Source organism: Myiozetetes cayanensis, unplaced genomic scaffold (assembly GCF_022539395.1).
Source record: "Myiozetetes cayanensis isolate MyiCay16 unplaced genomic scaffold, myiCay2020 scf2-11, whole genome shotgun sequence".
Lineage (NCBI taxonomy): Eukaryota > Metazoa > Chordata > Aves > Passeriformes > Tyrannidae > Myiozetetes > Myiozetetes cayanensis.
In genome coordinates, this window is record NW_026087411.1 from 10,161,136 (window position 1) to 10,180,014 (window position 18,879).

At 47.2% G+C, this 18,879-nt stretch overlaps 1 protein-coding gene across 2 annotated transcripts in view; it reads left to right on the forward strand.

Annotated features, from left to right (window-relative positions):
• Positions 1–18,879, forward strand: part of PAK5 (p21 (RAC1) activated kinase 5) — a 154,337-nt gene that overhangs the window by 59,909 nt on the left and 75,549 nt on the right. Inside the window, exon 1 of one of the 2 annotated variants that reach the window (XM_050315007.1) lies at positions 8,885–9,031. The exons of the other annotated variant lie outside the window; for it this stretch is intronic. The gene's annotated coding sequence lies outside the window, so the exon portion shown is untranslated. Of the gene's footprint in view, positions 1–8,884; positions 9,032–18,879 lie in introns of those variants that run through there. 2 annotated transcript variants of the gene reach the window in all.

Genomic DNA, 18,879 nt, shown 5'->3' on the forward strand with positions numbered 1-18,879 from the left:
GTGGGAAAGAGAAGATGAACAACTTTCTCTTGTGCCATGTGCTTTCAATCCTTTCAGCTCTCTTGCTATAGCCACAGTGAGGAATTGGTTTTTACATCAGTAACTTTAGTGCTGCTTTAAAAGAGCTAGGTCAGCAAAGCTAAGGAAGTAAACCCCTGCTCATCCCTGGGATGCTTTCCTGCTCCTGCCTGCACTCAACAACCCATCAACGCAACCTGCTGACTTCAGGCACCTTCCTGGTTTTTCCATCTTGATCAAATTACTGTCTTTTCCCAGACAGTGGACAGTCCTTTTCTTTGAAAGCAGACCACCAAGAGAAACCCAAGAGTTGTCGTTCAGGTCTCAGTGGGTGCCTGGTCTGCTGGAGAGCATCCCCCGAGAGGGAGGAGATGGATCACAGCCCCGAACCTGCTGCACTGGTTTCAGCATCACCCTGACAGCACAGACTGAAGCTGATTTTTAAGTCAGCAGACTGCTGGGGATGGAGGGGAGGGCAGGCTTGGCAAAGCCATGATCCTGTTTGCTCTGATCACTAAAGGTCACGAGGTGGGTCTGTCTGTCAGGGGGAGGAAATGAACGCTGCAGCAAACTAATTCCAGGCTTGTACCCATTCCCCTTTCAGTTTAATTTAATCATCTTCGGTGTCTGATTCTACAAACACGGCTTTGTTCTGCTAAACCTTTGCTGCATATTAGCAGAGAGGCAGCTGGAATTTAAATTTGATTTCGACTATAGTGAGAAACCTTATATTTAGCACTTGGCAAATCTCTCGAATGCAGGAGCACATCAGTTTATAAATGCAGGTTGCTTTGATCAGTGTAATTTTGGAGGCTTAAGTATGAGAGAGAGAGTGTAGGCTGGGTACTGATACTCATAAAGGAGCTACAGAAAAATATTCTACCAGGTGATTGGAATTACATTACTCTACAGTATCAGCCTACCTAGAATTTGCTGCAAGGAATCGTCTGTAACTGAAAAATGCTTTGGGTAACAAAGTACCTTCAATGCAGTTTTTTGTCACCTGCAATATAAGGGTCACACATAGGGACACGTTCTCTCAGGTCAAGGGACAGGTGACAGCAAAGAGTGATGAGAGCTGGACTAACCCAGGGGTGTGATGGTGACCAGGAAAGGTAGATGAGCCAAAATGGCAGTGGGATAAACCACCTGCTTTCAAACCCTCTTCTCCATTGGACAAAACTCCTGCTGGCTCCTTTGCCATGTGGGATGCCAAACTAATAGTCACTCTTGGCATTAAAACACATGTAGGACTCAGGGTTTTGCCATATGTTCTAACAAAAGCAAGGACTTCAGTTTGCAGCCTGGGGCGGGAGCTGGAGGCGTTCCCAGAGAGCTCGTGTCGCCTCGAAACCTGTCCCGTTTCGAAAGGAGCCACCTCTGACCCTGCCAACTTGGCAGCAGCTCCCACAGGTACATGGACCTGACTCTGGGACACTGTAAATTTTGGGATATTCCCTGGACATCCCTGAGGGCTGGTTTTCTTCTGGAGCTGCTATTAGAGGAAGGAGGGCTTGGTACCTGCGGGATGGGGTGGGGAGCAACAGCTTTTAGCAGCTGGGAGGCTCATCTGCAGGCTTATTGCTTCCTCAGAAGGACTTGGATTTTGAGAATAGGGTTCCCTTTGCACAGCAAAAGTGAGCAGGGCCAGAACTTAGGAGTACATGGTTTTAAGGAGCTCAGGTTCTGCTCTGAGCAGAAAGAGATAAAAGCTAAGGCAAGAGTAGTGACTCTGTTCTTCAAATTTGCATGGGCAGAACAAAAAATGGAGGTTGAATGAAAATATTATCATCAGTGTCACGGGCATGATTAACAGAGCATTCACTGCCTCCCAACAAGCAGCAAAGGGAAGAGGTGACCCTTCCTATTGCTTTTGCTGGCTGCTGGCTTCCAAGAAACACCCCACCACTTTGATTTATTGGCATGCTGGGGAAAGGCAATTAAGTTTTACAACCAACCAACCCCATGAGTCCAGATCTTCAGAAGCAGAAATGGAAAGGGAGCCTCCCCTTCTCAAATGTGATATTTTCAAAGCATTGCTGTGTGATGGTGCTCTGGGATTCCAGATCTGGTGGCTGCTCATTCTCCTCTTTGGGGCTTGTGGCTGCCTCTACCTGAAGGGCTGGAGCAAGTGTAGCTCCTCAGGGAGCTTCACCACGAGATCTCCACAGCCACAGGGTTCAGTCTGTGCTTTCCCCAAATCCACCATCCCCAGAGGAGCCAGCTTGGAATCCTTGAGCACACAGCCCTGTTCCACACAGCCCTCTTCCACAGCCACTGCATCAAGGTTGTTGCCTGACACCAGAGGCTGCAGCTCCTCCCAGCCTGCACTGCCTTCTGCCCCCAACCCACCGCATCACCGGTGGCCAAGCGAGCATCGGCGGTGCTGCAAAGGTTGTTTTTGCTCCATGGCTGCAGAGCAAGAGCACAGGAGATTTGATGCCTCGTAGCTTTTTGCTCCTTGGGCCCGTGGATCAACGTGGCAGGAGCTGGTTTGTCTCCTGGTGAGGAGCTGACTGAGGGCCAGTTGGCAGCGCCTGCGCAGGAGCGGAGCCGGGATTGATGCACGGCGACGCTAAAACGGATTGACAGATCTGCAGAGAGCAACTTCCATGCATCCCATATGTTGCTTGGCTTCCTCTGAGGGACTTAAAAGAGGCAAAAAAAAAAAAAATCTTTTGCTGGAGAAGAATTAGGGTATTTGTATACTTGGCTGTTTTGAGGAACCTCTTTTCCCCCCCTCTAGCTGGACCCGATGAGGACAAAAAGAAAAAAGGTGTCTTTTAGTCACTCTGGGAGCGTGCACAGATGTATTAAATAAACATCATTTCCTGTGGCCCTAATGGCAGACACAGGAAAGTTCCCAAAGTTGTCAAGAAGTTCTGCTCTGTAACAGCGTTGACTAATATTGTCAAAGATCTGATGCTGCTCATGGGCACAGTAACTGCTGGGGCACTCTGATTTACACCTGAAGGTTTGACTTGTTACCTATAGAAGAACTTCCCAGGAAGTATGGAATGTAACCTCGAGGTCAAATGAGAACTTCTGAGACAATGCTATTTTTACTCCTCTCTGTTTCATTTAGGCACACACGTGCAGTGCAGACCATGGGTCCTGATGAAGTGCCATTGTTTAATACTGAAAAAATGCACATTTGATCTCGTTTGCATTTCCTAAAATCTGTGTTATTGATTTGACAATATATTTTTCCTCAGAACAAAAAAAACCCTGCAGTTATTTATTCATTCTTGCCCCTTGGAGAGCTCGCTACCATCTGCTTTTCTTGGCTTTGCATTACCTTTTCTTTTTTTTTTTTCCACTTGTTCTTTTCCCACTGTGCACCGCTGAAGGACTATACTATACATTATCTCATAGCCAAATTATGCAGGGTATTGTAAACATGTTGTAAACTTTGCCAGCTGCAAAGTCAAGGGCTCTGAGAGATCTTGCTTAGCACTGGAAATGCTCTATGAGGAAAGAAGGCAGCCTTTTGGAAGCAGATTTGCAGGGCAGCATGACATGAAACTGTAATACTGTTTTGCAAAATGCTGAGGGGAAGAAAAGGAGAAAAATTAATGTGTTCATGGATACCTACAGATTTATCACAGAGGCCAAGACGTCCCTGAACCAGTATCTGCTCAGCCCCCACTGATAAGACACAGCAGGGCTCCCGTGTGCACATGCTGGGACCTGCAGGCTCTGGGCCCCAGTGGGTGGTAACAGGGATTGGTGCCTGATAAAGTCCCACATCGCCATCATTTCAGGCAGGACAGGGCCATGCTCAGGGCACATCACAGGACTGAAGCCCCTGCACATGCCAGAGTTATCCCTGGAGCTGGAGCAGTCACGTCCTGCAGACAGTGTCCTGGGAAGATGCAACCCTGCAAACTTGCTCTGCCTTGCAGGGTTGGGGCCCATTGCTGCCCTTAAAAATATGAGCTGAAGGGCAAGAATCACAGATGTGTGAGGATAAGTCTGTGTAAATCTACAATATCCCTAGTTACAGATCTCTGTGTATGTTTTGATCATTGAACAATAAGGATATTGGCAGTAGCAATGACCAGGCATTATGGAAATCACGCCTCAAAAATACACAGTAACTTTAAAACGACCTTTCTGAAGTTTAGTATCTGTTCTCTTTGTCTGTCTTCTGGTGACTGATCTTGGCGCAGTGAAGTTCATGCCTTCAAGCTTCCATCCCATGGTACACTCCCCAAAAAGGCAGAAATCTGTCTGGGAACCACACCCCTCGAGCCCAGGAGCTGGAGTGCGGGAGGAACACTGGGCAGCATGGAAATAAAGGTTACTGTCACCCTGGCAAATAGAGAGAGAGGCCTTGGGGTTGTACTGATACACTCCTCAGGGAGCAATCCCAAATGCCTTGAAATCAAGAGGACCAGGAAGTGTTGTGAATTATAGGACCACAGGGAAGAGCCTGTGACAATGTAAAATACCTGTATGGGCTGATGATACGTGTGCAACCCTCAGCAAAATGAATTTTCCTACATTTGCTATAAATTCACAATAAATGCTTTTGTGCCCAGATTTTGACTGATAGGGAAAGCAAAGACACCTTAAGTTTAGAGGAGATTTGGGGTGTAGTTATGAGAGTCACTGCTCTGGTAGCAGAGAAGTGGCCCTTCAACAGCATTTTGGAAAGAGGCCAGGGGCACCACAGTCGCACTCCACCCAGCATCCCTCAGCCATCCTCCCTGTGCAGCTGCTCACAGCCCTTAAAAGGCTGCTGGCCGTGGAGATGAATAGCTGGACAGGGCATTCATCTGTATTATTTAGGGAGTTCAAACCTGTCTTTTTAATTATTCCAGCAATACTTCATCGTCCTCTCGGACGACGGTTAGTGGGAAGGATCACCAGTTCAGTTGTACTTACGTAATGTGGCTGTGAATATCCTATGACTTATTGCCCAATCCCTGCTCTTTTTACAGGGTTAAGAGCTTAGGGGAGAAGAATTGCTTGGCTGTGAGATGTATTTCTTTTTGCAAAGGATGGCTGGTGTTCTCCCAGCCCTGGAAGTATTCTTGTGAAAGCTGTTTCTTCTCTGAGGAGTCTTTTATTACTATTATGGGCTTAATGTTCATAGGCTTTCACTCTCATTAAGGGGCACTGATTTAAATGAGGGGATTTAATCAACAATTTTCATCCTGATTTAAATCAGCTTGCAGGAAACACAAAATTGATTATTTAAATTAATCTTGTGCTCCATTTGTACTTTTTAATTATTTTCCTAAGGAACAACTGATACTTCCTCACCGGAGCCTAGCACTGTTTTTTCACTTATGATCAGGATGTGCTATTATCATATTTATTTAAGAATCTGCAAATTAAGTCTAAAGTTCCTTCAAAATGTTCACTTTATGTACCAAACTGATGACTGACACCTCTACTACATGACTAATTTTAGTGTTAATTTGTGTCAGGGTGTACTGCAGAGCAAAGTAAGTAACATAGATTAGTTACTGTGCTCTGATTTAAATCACATACTAATCTTAAATATGATGGACAGATGGGGGAAAGGGGAGAATGCAGTTATCAAAACTTATTCTGCATTTGAAATGGACATTTTGAACACAGGAAATAACACCTCTTGAGAGCAGGCTGAGGTGTTTCTAATCACCAAGTCCTTACAAAGACTCATATGGGGGAAAGTGCAATATCCTATTCCCTCTCTGGCTTCAATCCCTGATGGTTTTCTCAAATTGGAGTGAGCTGAAGGAAAGAACATCTTTCTGTGCATCCCAGGGAGAAATGGGTCCATAGATAATGGATTTAGAGTCTCAAGACCCTCCTGATCCAGCTGGTTCAACAAATACTTCAGCCACTGCAGTGGCTTCACTTGATCTAAAATGTGCAGGGGGTTACTTCTATTTATTATAATATTACAGTGAAACCTAGGCCATAGTGTTTAGTGCCATTGATTCAGGTTTTAAACTAAAACTACCAAATTTTAAACATACAATGGTGATAAGTTAAAAAAAATTAATAATCCTATGCTCTGATTTTTCTGGGAAAAGGACATTTTGCCTTTTTAGCCACCTTTCATTTGCATCAACTCTAGCTCAGGGCAGCTGCAGTGAGTTGAGGGGCTGTATTTCTTATTTATATATTCTTGTGTGTAAGAATAAGCCAAAAGCAAAATGAACCTTTTTTGAAAAGCTTTGGGGTCTATCTGTGCATATATAACATCTATTGTTTGGATTGAAGGAACTAAATAGTCAAGTTCATCCCTCAAGTAGTTAAGCTGGCTTTTGGGGAGAAACCAGTGTCCAAATTAGACACCTGGTTTCTCGTTGGCTTCAACCACGAGGACACAGGGTCCAGGGCTCTCTGGAAATACACAGGATGGGATTTTCCAAGGCTGATGGATGTGTGAGTCTCGGCAGGTTCCCATTACCGAGCCACCCCTTCTCCCAGCACCCCACGGGATGCAGGGAGTTTATAGCTCCCTCCCTTTCTCCTTCACTGCTCCTGCAGTGGTGCCTCTCTCCCGGCGCTGCAGTTTCGCAGCCATCGGCCCACTTCACCAACTCACTGAGACGCTTTTCCCCCAATCACACTTGAGACTAAAGACAAAACAGCAAAGGCTTGATTTCTTTTTGTTCCCCTGCCAGAAGCCATATGCACCCTGCCAAGATGTGGCACGCAACACCTTGCATTACAGACACACGTCACTCATGCTGACTCAGAGCAGGGAAACCTTCGCTGCCTCGTCCCACACGTTCTTTCTGGTCTGATGCACCAGGGAAAGGCTTCAGCTTTGTGGTGAGGTTTAAACCCAAGTTGTTGTGGTGTTTTTTTTTTTTTCTTTAAGGAAAGTTTTAGCACGGCTTGGGTTTTTTTGAGGAATTTGGGGTTTTTTTGTGTTTTTTCTCCAGAAGTCTGAATGTCCCTCAGTGGCTGCTGATTTCAAATGATGCTTCTGGCTGCAAAACCTACTGCAAGCCAATGGAAACCAGGAGCAACAGAGCAACTTCAGCAGTGGCACCCACTCAGGGTCACCTTAACCAGCCTGCCTCTGAATTTCACATTTAAGGACTCAAAATTACAGTCCAGGGCTTCTGAATAGCCTTCTGCTGTATTTTGGACTGTGTTTATCTGTGCCCAGTCTCCTTCCCAGCAAGGAAAGTGCCCCTTCTTGTGCTGGCTCTGCCCAGCACTGCCATGGTCAGGTTTTGAGGCCAGAGCAAGTGCTTTGCCATCCCAGCAAACACCAACACCGTGTGCTGTGAAGAACAAAGGGAGCTCATTTCATTTCGCAGCCTTAGGTAGAACAGTGATTGAGAGGAACATAAAGAAAATAGGGCAGAAGCAGACATTATCGGTAATGGAAGAGCACATTTCTGATAGATTTTTGGTGTTGTTGTTCTTAATGTAGGGTTTTTCATACTTGCAGAAACCTGTTTAGACCTCGGGTGAGCAGCTGAGTGCCATGAGAGCCTCAATACCTCCCTCTGCCCAGCCACCCCACACAGCTCCACTGCAGACCTTTATCTTCCAGCTGTTCCTGTCGTATTCTCTCTGCTCCTGCCATACAGAGTGAGTGCTAATGCAAAAGGGCATCAAAGAAACTACAAATGATGTGTAATTCAACATCATTAGGTATGAAATCACTCCTCTCCCATGCAGGGCTCTATCAATCAAATCGACTTTGGGTCTTTTCTTCCCAAGGAGCTTCTGCTGCAGGTGCCTCTGAAAAGCACTTTGCTGTCTGTGCTCGGTGTTTCCTGACAGGGATGGTTTATGGTCATCCGTGAGCACACACCATCATCTCCTTCTGGATTTAGCATGTGGAAGGACCGATATGTACCTTTATTAAAGGCAATCTTAATCTTCCTTACGGAACATTATATAAAAACATAGGCTTAGGGCAGCTTTCAGAGGCAGCCACAAATTGCTGGCAGTAATACAACAAAATTAGATGGGATACCTGGGGTTTGGCTGTTGTACTCCTCTGATTGCTTCCTTCCATCACTTGCCTTAACCCAATTTGTTCCTTAGCACGTGGCCATTGCTCAGGGAGAGCTACTGGTAATGAAACACATCAACACAGTTGTTTTTATAAAATAGATACATATAAATATATATTTATATAATGACTGAGGTCCAAGTGCAGAAGGAAGCAGGTGGGTGGATGTAGGCACATGTGGGTAGATGGTTGCAGAGCTGGGGTGTAGATGGACAGGAGCATGGATTGGCAGACGGGTGGATGTGCTGGAGGAAGGGTACATAAATTGGACGTGGATGGCTGGATATATGGGAGCACTGACTGGTGCATGCATAGTTGGGCCATATATGGGTGGGTGTGTAGGTGCATGGGCTGGTGCAGGAATGAGGGGGTGATATATGGGTGGGGGCACAAGTTGGGGGTGCCTGGGTGGAAGGATGCACCAGTGCACTGGTCGGTGCAGGCACAGCTGTGTGGGTGCCCAGGCACCTTGGCTGGTTTAGGAACGGGTGGGTGAGTGTCCAGGTGCGTGGATTGGTGCAGGGATAGGTGTGTGGTTGTCCAGGTGCATAGGCTCGGGCAGGAATAGGTGTGCGGGTGTGAAGCTTCCTTGGCTGGTCCAGGGATAGGTGTCGGGCGTTCAGGTGCATGGACTGGTGCAGGAATGGGTGTTGAGTGTGCAGGTGCCTTGGCTGGTGCAGAACACGGGTATGCGCCGCTGTGGCGGCCGCGGCGGGGGCGGGCGGACAGACGGACAAAGCGCCGGACAGATGCTGAGGCAGGTGCGCAGCTGCCGCCGGCAGAGCCAGCCCCGCAGCTCGGGGCGGCGGCGGGGGCGGGGCGGTGCTGCCGGCCCTGCCCTGCCCGGCCCGGCCCGGCCCGGCGCGGGGGCGGTGCCGCGCCCGCCCCGGCTCTGCCCGGCTCGGCTCGGGGGCGGGCGGCGGCACCTGCGGCCGCGCCGAGCGGGGCTGAGCGGGGCCGAGCGAGCGGAGCCGCGGCCCGGATGTAGCCGGAACATGGCGCTGGGGGCGGCGTGAGGCGGCGGCCGAGGTAGGGGCGGCGGGGCGGGCGCGGGGACCCGCCCGGGGGGCGCGGAGCGGAGCGGGGCGGGGGGTGCGGGGTGGCGGCTGTTCCTGCCCGGGCTGCTCGACCGTGCGGGGCCGCCCGTCCGTCCGTGCTGGCGGCAGCGGGTGCCGGGCAGACAAAGGCACGGCCCGGGCATCCCCGTCCGCACCTGTGCGGAGCGGGCAGAGCCGCGGGCGCTACCGGCGCAGGCTGGGCAGGGCCAGCCGGGGCTGCCGGGCTCCTCTCCTGAATCACCCACGGCGACCCTTTGCTTTAAATACCTTGCTGAGATTTCCCACAACAATGGCTTTTTATTATTATTTTTTTTTTCTTCCTTTCTTTCTTTCCCCACGGGCGTTTTGGTTTTTTTGTCATATTTTTTTTTTTTCCCAGAAGTTGCGCCTAACTTTCTATGAATATCATGTGCTTTTGGGTTTCCCCCAGGTAGCAGGTGCCCAGAGAGCCGTGCAGGCGCTCCTGGAAATGCACCTGGAAATGCTCCTACATGCGCCTCTATTCCTCTGCTCGCTGGTTTCGTGGTTGTTTTTTTTTTCTCCTTCGTATAAAGGGTTAGGAATGCCTGCAATCGACTCCGCTCTTCTTTCTGTGTTCATTAGCCTCAGATCATCGTAGCTAAAGAAAATGAGCTGCATAGTGACTGCCGTGCTTGAATAACGCTCCAGCCTCAGACCAGGAGAGTGTTTTTTTCACAGTATCGATCAGACCTTGAGAATTTCTTACCAACCTGCCAGCAGCACGCAGGCTGCCTTCTTCCTCTTTGTTATACACCAGTCCTCTGTTAACATAAAGAAACAATGGAATGTTTTTCTCCCAAATATTTGGTGTTAGATCAAATGGGCTGTCATTGCCAGTAAGGATAAAATTCCCACCAACTCGAGAGGGGCCAGCAGTGAGATCACTCTGCCGGTAACCTTTCCCCTTCATCTTAGAATTTTTTATGTGCTTTAGCATTTGCAAAATGAAGGAGGAGAGTTGGTACCTGTGTTGAGATAGACCTCAGTGGTCCCTGCTGCCCAGACAGCACTTAAAGAACCATTGCTCCTAATTTATTACCTTTATTGTACCATGAAACTTTAAACAGCGCTGCTCAGGGCTGCAGCAGGGAGCCGAGCTCCCCTGCCCTGTGTGAAAGCCAGTGTTGATGGCTGTGAGCATCGCTGCCGCTGCTGGGGACAGACCTCTTGTGGTGGAGGACGCGTCTGGAAGCGCTAGGGAATCGTGAGGATGATGTTTCTGATGCAAAGAGTGGGTTTAGTGCCACTCATGGGGCTCCTTGGCTGTCTGCACCCCCAGGAATGAGGGTGAGCAGAAGCTGTAGGAGCTCCTCTCTTCCAGTTTGAGGTTCACAAAATGGCCCTTTACATTGCTGCTGATCAGCTGCTGCTTCTGCTACAGGGGGGTTACTTGTGTGCTGATTCTCCCATGGTGAGCAGCTGCTCTCCTGGTTTGCAGGTGGGGATGAGGGACCTGTCTGCAAGGGGTAGGGCACCAGTTTCAGAGCTTCTGCTGCTGCTGTGCCAGGTAAAGCTTTGGGAGTTAACTCATCGTGGCTTGCCTTATTTTCTGTTTTCTGTGGTTTAGTAACATTTTTTTGGCTGTAGCTCGTTTCAGGTGGATGGAAGGTCTTTGTTCAGTGTGGAATTATGTATTTATGCTATTGCATGTATTAATGGGACATATACCGAGCAAAAACACGGTTTGAGTTGAGGGAAAGACTTACACTCATGTTGAGAGTGCTGAAGCTAAACTTTCTCCCTCCTGCTTCAAACACGTTTACAAATGGTTTTGATCCCAGTCAGACCGTGACTTCTAGCGGAGATTAATTTTCATCAAATGATTTTAGACCAGTGTGCCGTAGTTCTGCCTCCCCTTTGTGCAGGAGCTCCGAGTGCTGTTACACACTTGTATAGTTTTCTAACCTTGTTCTGAGGAGATGAGGACTCACAGACACAGGGGGAGGGGGTGGGTGCATGTCGCTCATCTGTAGCGCCTGCTGAACCGCACTTAACAGAGCGCTCCGAGGAGTCATTTCCCGCAGGGAAGCGGTGGCACCGAGAGACCATGGCAGGCCTGTGGTGGAGAACCCTGTTACGAGTCATCAGCAAATTCCCTTGGCAACCCCCTGCTGAGCCAGACTTAGTAAATCCCACTGCTTGTTTGATTCCCTTATTGCTTTGGCACCTCTGTTTGCTTCCCAGTGGCTTTTCTGTTTGGTTTTTTTTTGTGTTTTTGTTTTTGTTTTTTTTTTTCTTGACATCTTCATCAGCCATGAACGATCACAGTAAGTCGGTGTTTGGCTTTCAGTGAGTTCTCAGCATCCCGATGGCTGATTCTAACATGGAAGTGTGTAACAGCCAAAGCTCCTGCAGAACGTTTTACTTCTCAATCATTGTTTGCCAAAGTAAGCGATTTTGGCAGCACTTACTTTGAAAACTAATATTTGGGAAATGAAATACTTTGTAAGAAACTTGCTCCCCAGTGTCAACTACTACTGTCAGTCAGCTGATAACAAACTTCTCGTGGTGGTAGTTAACAACAAGTCAGGGTTTTTGCCTTATGTGATTGGCATCACCTCTGACCCCAGATTTGCTACTGAAATGGGGGAGACAAACTGTTCTCTTCAGTGTCAGTCGTGGAATTTGGGCTTAAAGCTGAGTTGAAGGAGGACTCCAGCTCGTGTGGCTGAAGCCCAAGAGGTGATGCTGGCACAGATCTGTCAGGGGCACAGGTGTCAGCTGTTTCAGGGATGTATAGAAAAAAGAACAGGAAAAACGGAGCAGAAGAGCGCCTGCATCTCTGCTTCTCCCCTAATCACCCTCACATTTGACACTTAAATTCAGTTACTGCTTTGAAGCTGCTCCAATTAAGAATCTGAAGTGTTTGGCATCTACTTGTTCAAGTACCTAAATTTACACTGGTTTTACCGGTTTACTTTGTAAGAGTTACAAACAAAGTCTGCCGTGTGGCGTGTGCCGAAACTCCTAACAGGTGTTCGAGTTTCAGAAATATGCATAAAGCTCAGACAAAACCTCTCGCTAAAATATCTCCTCGGGATATCCCTGCTCCTGGCATTAGCGTTGCTGACTCATGCTGCTGGTTGGCCATCGTGGGGAGGCATTTTTGGGGCTGTCTCTGCTTTGCTTCTTGCTGAAGTCAGTGGAGTTGGCCCGTTGGGTGTGCTGCAGGGTTTGGCCAAGTTCCTCCAGGTTTTGGGGAAAACTGTATTTAAGACAATGACCCCCATGAAATTCAGCTGTGGTTGGTGATGAGGTGTGCCAGAGCACTGCCTGATGCACAACTGCATTGGCTTTATTATCAAGGCAAAAGAGCTGAAAAGCAGAATGATTCAAAACCAGTAAGAACCGTGCGCAAAACCCATAGTTATGTCTAACTAACCCCAGTTAGTTATGAGCCTGTTTAAAAGGCTTCTCTCCCCCCCTTCCCGCTTAGAGCAGATTTCAGTGCACTTTAGTGGTATTTAATGTTCAGGTAACTCTAATTAAGCCTTTAATCTTTTAGACCACAGAGATTCACTGGAGAATTAGCTGTTAGTGCTGGTGTTTCAGCCTGCCTGTCACCGAGCCCAGGAGGGCTCAGTGTTGCATTTGGAGGGCTGGCCCAACAACCAAGAAAACAAAATATTTTCTCTCCAATTAAATGTTTAACTTTGTTGTTTTTTTTTTTCTTTTCTTCCTGGAGAGAAGCAGCTCAGGGCTTCTGGTCTAGGGCCAGCCACAGTGTTTGGTTCTCGTGTAGTTCAGCCCTGCCTGTTGAAAGCAGCTGTCTTGCAGCCCTGGCACAAAATGCCAGCTTTAAGCCAAGTCTTGTACCTTCCAGGTTCAAAGATTATCCCTTTCCAAGTGGTGCCTGTGAGTGCAATGATGAGAGAAGGGTGTGTTCCCATTGCCTTGTGAATCCCACAGCCCCAAAATACCAAATCAGCTATTTTGCACCTTTTCCAACATTTGTTTTTTTTCTGGGCTGTGTAGGAGTGCTGCCGCTTTTGGAAGGTGAAGCTGATGGAAGTACAAAGGTAATTATTGTTTCAGAGACACAGAGCATGAATATCTTTTAAAATCAAACAAACAAAACAGAAATGTGTGAATCCTGTTTAACTGTTCTTTCACAAGCTGGGCTGCTATTTCCTATTCGTGACCTTTCTTATCTCCTAAGCAAAACTTCTGTAAAAACATGAGCTGTGTATACTAATTAATATCTATATCTAATGAACCACCAGAACTGGGGTCCTGGTAGGGCTGGAGGCTGCCAGGACAGGTACTAAGACATGTTTTTACCACGGCGAGCTTACGGTACGAGGTGCACCCGTCCTGTCTGTGCATCTGCCGTGTGCCGGGATGGGCATGGCCAAAACTCCCGGGAGAGGAGCGGCGTGACTTACTCAGAGACACAGAAGTGATGGAGAGTGGAAGTGAAATCCCGTCTCCCATCATTTCCCTTCTGGGCTGTCCTGGCTCTGCTCTGCGTGCCAGCCCTGCCGTTAGAGGTTGCCGCTGGCAAACGGCTCCGCCTGCAGCGGGACGCGCTGCCCCGGTGTCACAGGGCTGGGAGTTCTGATTCTGCTGAACAAAGATGCCCTTCCAAAAATAGGTTAAGCCAAAGAACTTGGATGCCCAAAATAGCACTGGAGATTTTTTTTTTTCCTTTTTCTGACTGTGTGTTGGATTTGTTGTTCCCTGCTGGAGGCAGCGAAAGAAGTAAAGGAGATACTGCAGCTGTAGGCAAGGGAATAGAGGGAGGAGACACAGACAGTCACCTCTGGGGGGGGAAACCACATGTGCCAGATATCCCTGTAGAAATACACATTAATGCAAAATAACAATGCAAATAAAAGTGTGCAGTGTCACTTAACCCCTATAAACCTTTTACTGTGACATGCTCTGCTGCGTGTGAATAATTCACTTGTCCCAGGCTGGTGGCAGTAAAATATGCACAACAGCTTTTCCCCTCTGCCTTGGCACAGGTTGGTCAGGTCACAGTGGCTAAAACTTAAGGTTTCTTTCCGAGGATTCTCCATAGAAAGTTTTGTGTCATTAAGTTAAACTCCAGCTTTGCCATTGCCCAAGTCCAATGCGTGCCCAGGGGACAGAGCTAATTACTTGCACTGCAGCTATTTAAGGTGCTGGGCTGAGCCTGGAGCTGGAAGTCAGGAGGCACAGTGACTCTAATCTGGGCTGTGCTGCTCGCTGAGCCACCTCCAAGAAGTTATTTAACCTCTGCGTGCCACTGCTTCCCTCTGGGTAACAGCAGGGATTATGGTAATTGCTTTTGAAAAGCACTTTAGGTGTTTAGTTTTAATTTTTTCCGAAGGTGCAGAATTCTCTGGTCCTGAGCTGAAGAGGCTCAATCCGTCCCAGGAGGCTTTTAGTACTTTACAGGATTATGAAAACACGTAAATAAATACATTTAAAATATTTTTGGTGCATCTTCTACTTACTGCCCTCGTAGAAGGGCTCTTAAGATACAACTGACATAGAAATGAGGTAGAGTTCGAAAGGGTTGTTACTGAGCACTTCATGAAGTGTAAGTAAATTGTCAGAATGTTTAAATAGTTTGTTTTTTCAACTTTATCCTACCAAGTCTACAGGAACCTGGGTTTGCGTGTATGAAACTTGTTTCTCTCTTGGGTGTAAAGACCCCAACGCCAACAGATTTTCAGCATTCTCGCAGATTTTGGAGGGTATTTGTTTCTGGGCGGTACAGACAAACATGATTTTCTAGGCTGAAGAAGTAGGAAGGTTTCCCTGAGAGCAAGATGAGAACAAAATAAATTCACCCTGAGCTCTGCCTCTATCCCAGATTTTGAAGCATGCAGGAAAGAATAACAGTACATGATTTTGTCTCTGGTGCAGGCACTGAACTCCTCTCTTCCAAATAACAAAACTTCTTTCCACTTATGCTTTGTGTCACGGTGGAAAAAATAACCAAAGGGCAGAAAATCCTGTGGCTGAACTGCAGCTGAGACCAAAGTGGGGTGGCTGGGTGGGAGGCACCGTCCGTGCCGTGGGATGTTCCGACAGGGTTTGGGGAAGCAACATCAGCGGGGATTTTATGTTGGAAACATAAAGTTTAGTGTGCTATTGGGAAGTGCTCCAGTGGGTGTAAATCTAAACCATTGGCTCTCTAGGAAATCTCTGGGTGCTCCCATGTTTAGTGCAGGAGCTTGGAATGATGCAGCCGTTAGCTGGGGACTATCTTGCATCTCCCCAGCACGAGGGATGTGGGCCCTGTGAGCATGTGTTGAGGGAGGCCTGGCTGCCAGATAGCTTAGTGTTGCTACAACGGTTGCAGGTGGTGATTGCCTTTTAAGTTCTGCTCTCTGTTCTGACATTTTTAGGACAGTAAATGAAGGATGAGAAGTAGAAAAGCAAACAAATTAGAAAAATCCCGTGTATGGATGTCTGTTACTGCAGTCACGTGGCTCCATGGAAAGAGCCCTGTTCCTACTGGAAGTCAGGCAGGGGTTGGCAGTGAAGGGAAGTAGTTACTGCCAGTGGCTCTCCTGCCAAAACTGAGTATTGATGACAGGGCTCGGTTTAAAGCAGATGGTGTAATACAGACCCTATAGACTGCCTGGGGAAACACGTGCAAAACCACGTGCCCGCGTGCCACGGAGGATTTATTCCTTGGGATGAGACAGAAGAGGCCTCCACTTGGGTGGAGGTGAGAGTCGAGTCCTGGAAAGCAAGAGAAATGCTTTCCTTGGGCAGGGCTTTTATGAGGGACACAAGCATGTCTCTCATTTTCCATTATATTACAGATGCAATGCAGAAACTACTGAAACTGCAACATCCATCCCACATCAGTGCTTTCCTACCCAGTCTCTTTGAGAGCCAGCTCTCAGCACTGTCAAGATTCACAAGGAGACTAAGTAGGGCTTTTTCAAGTACTTAGGAAGTATAAGGCCTGTGATAAATAATTTAAACACTGAAGCAGAGCATTGCTGGCTGAAAAGTGACTTAATTTCTTAACAGGCTAACCATAAGTGGATGTTTTTTCCCCTTCTGGGGGAGAGGAGTGTGGAATGTGTTGCCCATCAGCAGGGCTGCTGCTTTCCAAGAGAAAGGTTTGCTATAATGAATCACAGAATGGAATCATCCACAGTTGCTCTGGGCAGCCTGTTCCAGTGCCTCACCACCCTCACGGTGAAGAATTTCTCCAAATATCTAATCTGAACCTACTTTTCTTTCGTTTTGAAGCCATTCCCCCTTGTCCTGTCACTCCATGCCCGTGTAAATAGTCTCTCTCCATTTTTCCTGTAGGCTCCCTTCAGGCACTGCAAGGCCCCAGCTAGATCACCCCAAAGCCTTCTCTTCTCATGAACTCGAGTTGAAGCCAGGGCTTCTTTCTTCTTGGGCAATCTAGTCTGAGTTTGGACATCATCAGTGCAACAGATCCCTGGTACTGTGTGTGTGGTGGGAGAAACTCAATACCTCTGTGGCTCATGTTTGTCATAAACTTCTACTTGGAGAAGCATTTTGACTTCTTCCTCAGCATCTTGGTAGGACTTGGTCCACAGTACTTTGTTTTTGCATTTTTTTCTCAACAACCTGATGCTGCTACTTAGGAAGGACCTTTAGCTGAGGGTTAAGGGGTTTCTGTGAGGTTTTGTTCCATTAGTTTTGCCAGTTTTATTCTAACACAATTTCTTTTCCTGTTTACTTTGCTTTTTGGTATCTCCTCCTACTGATCTAACAGCATCTCGCTGTTCCTCTTCAATTTCCGATTCTGTGTGAGGAAGAAAAACAGTCAACAGTCCTGATTTAGCTAGAAATTAAACTCCAGCTATTTTTCCATGGAATTAATAGGAAAATTGGTGATAATTGCTAACTGATGTTTTTTAAAGGCTTTTTTTGAAATGGGTGAGAGACTGTCAAGCTGTCAATCAAGAAGAAGATTGGATAATGTGCCATTCCCCTGACAAGTTCCCTTTATTATATTAGGCATCCTCTTCGCTCTGCAAATTTGAGCTGCTCAAAATTTGCCCTTTAATGTTTACTTTCTCTGTCCTTTCTCAGGATTACTTCAGTAGTATTAGTGTACTTGCACAGCATAGTCAAAAAGGTGTAATAATCTTTGAAGAAAATATCTTTGAGGGCATGATTAGCTTTGTAATATCGTGGTGTTCTTTACCCTTTTTCCAGTCTCTTGCCCTGTCATTCCATGATGCCCCCACCTGTCCTTGCTGAAGCCAATAACCAGCCTTGGGCCAGCTCTAGAATGTGCAGAACCTGGCTTTGTGATGAGCCTGTTAAAGCCAGGCAGGTGTGAAACTCTGAGCTGCATGAACATTTGTGGTCCTTATGGGCCATTCCTCAGGACTTTTGCCTATAACACGGGGGCATTTAATTTTCTCTTTATTTCTTTTAAAGTACATTTGGAGAGCAAATTGGAGATTTTCTGGCATTCCCCAGATTCCAGAGGTGTGGAGTTTTCAGAGAAACTGTTAGAATAGGAGATCAGTCGCTGCAGATACTGGACCATGCTGAGTAGCATCTCTCCAAAGTACTCTCTGCTCTTTTCATGGTTCTATGTTTAAAGCACCGTGAGGCAAAACTTATCTCAACTCCAGGCCGTGCTGGTATTGCATGCAAAGCACCACAAATGTACAAAGCTGGTTCAAAGCAGAACAACCTTCATTCCCAGACCGTTGTCCCACCTCCAGCAATATTTGCAGGTTGAAAACCATTGCCTTCCATGCACCAGGAGGATCTGGAGTTAGCTTGGCTGTAGCTGGATTTACCCCATCCTGGTGGGAGAGGGTGTGAAAGGACCAAGTGTGGTATTGATTTTTGACGCAGATACAGCAAAAAATTGCCGTGATGTCACAGCAAAGCATTTGCAGTCATTATGGCAAGTGATGAGGAAAATAAAATTATAGAAATAACCATCTCCCTTGGCCCGCAGATAAATCAAAGCTTAGCCCTTGATCTCTCATTGCTCACTAGCCCGGAACATAAAGCCAAGGATTTATCATTAAACCTAATGGGTCATAAAATCTGGGCTATTTTGGAGGTAGTTGCAGAGATTTGCAGCCCAGGCAGAGAGCTGGGTCTAAGCCTCTGGGTCTTGTGTAACTAGGTAAATAGCAAGCTTCAAATAATACCATAAAGCTCTCAAATGTAATAACTAATGCAGCCGGGCATGTGTGTGGGGAGGGGAGCCTCGCTGGTGACAAGCCTGGCCGTAACAACCGTGAGAGGCCCCGGTGTAGAAAGACCTTTTAATAACAAGTTAAAGTCCCTTTTGCTTTGTTGAAAGTCAGGGATGTGCATCTGGTTTGGTTCACACTTGGAGCTTTTATTTTCTGCACATCAATAACTTCCCTCACCGTGGGCCCAGGAGAGCGAGCAGCGAAAACCAGGAACATGGGAGCGAGCGATGGCTCTCTTACTTTGTCATTGCAGTTTAAATATTTATGACAGCGCTTCACAGCGTGCTGGTAAATGCATGATAGCATATTATGTAAGAGCAATAAAATTTTAGAGGTAGAAGACTTCACTACTGCCCTTTGCTAGTAAATCTTCGCTACCGTCCGTGGTGAGGCCATGTAAAGGCCGTGCCTTTTCCCCCAGATATTCTGTGAGAGTTTTACATGGGAATGGGAATTTAGCTGTTACTGGCCTTTGTAATGGCATGTGTTTTAAAATTGCTTTCCATCTCTTACTTAGGGAGGACTTGGGCTCAGGAGGAGTCCTGTAAAAGTTGAGAGCTCTGTATTTGCAAGTGAGCTGCAGGTCTTTGGTGTGTGCAGGGGAGTGGATGGGGAGCAGATCCCTCTGTGAGGGAGCCTG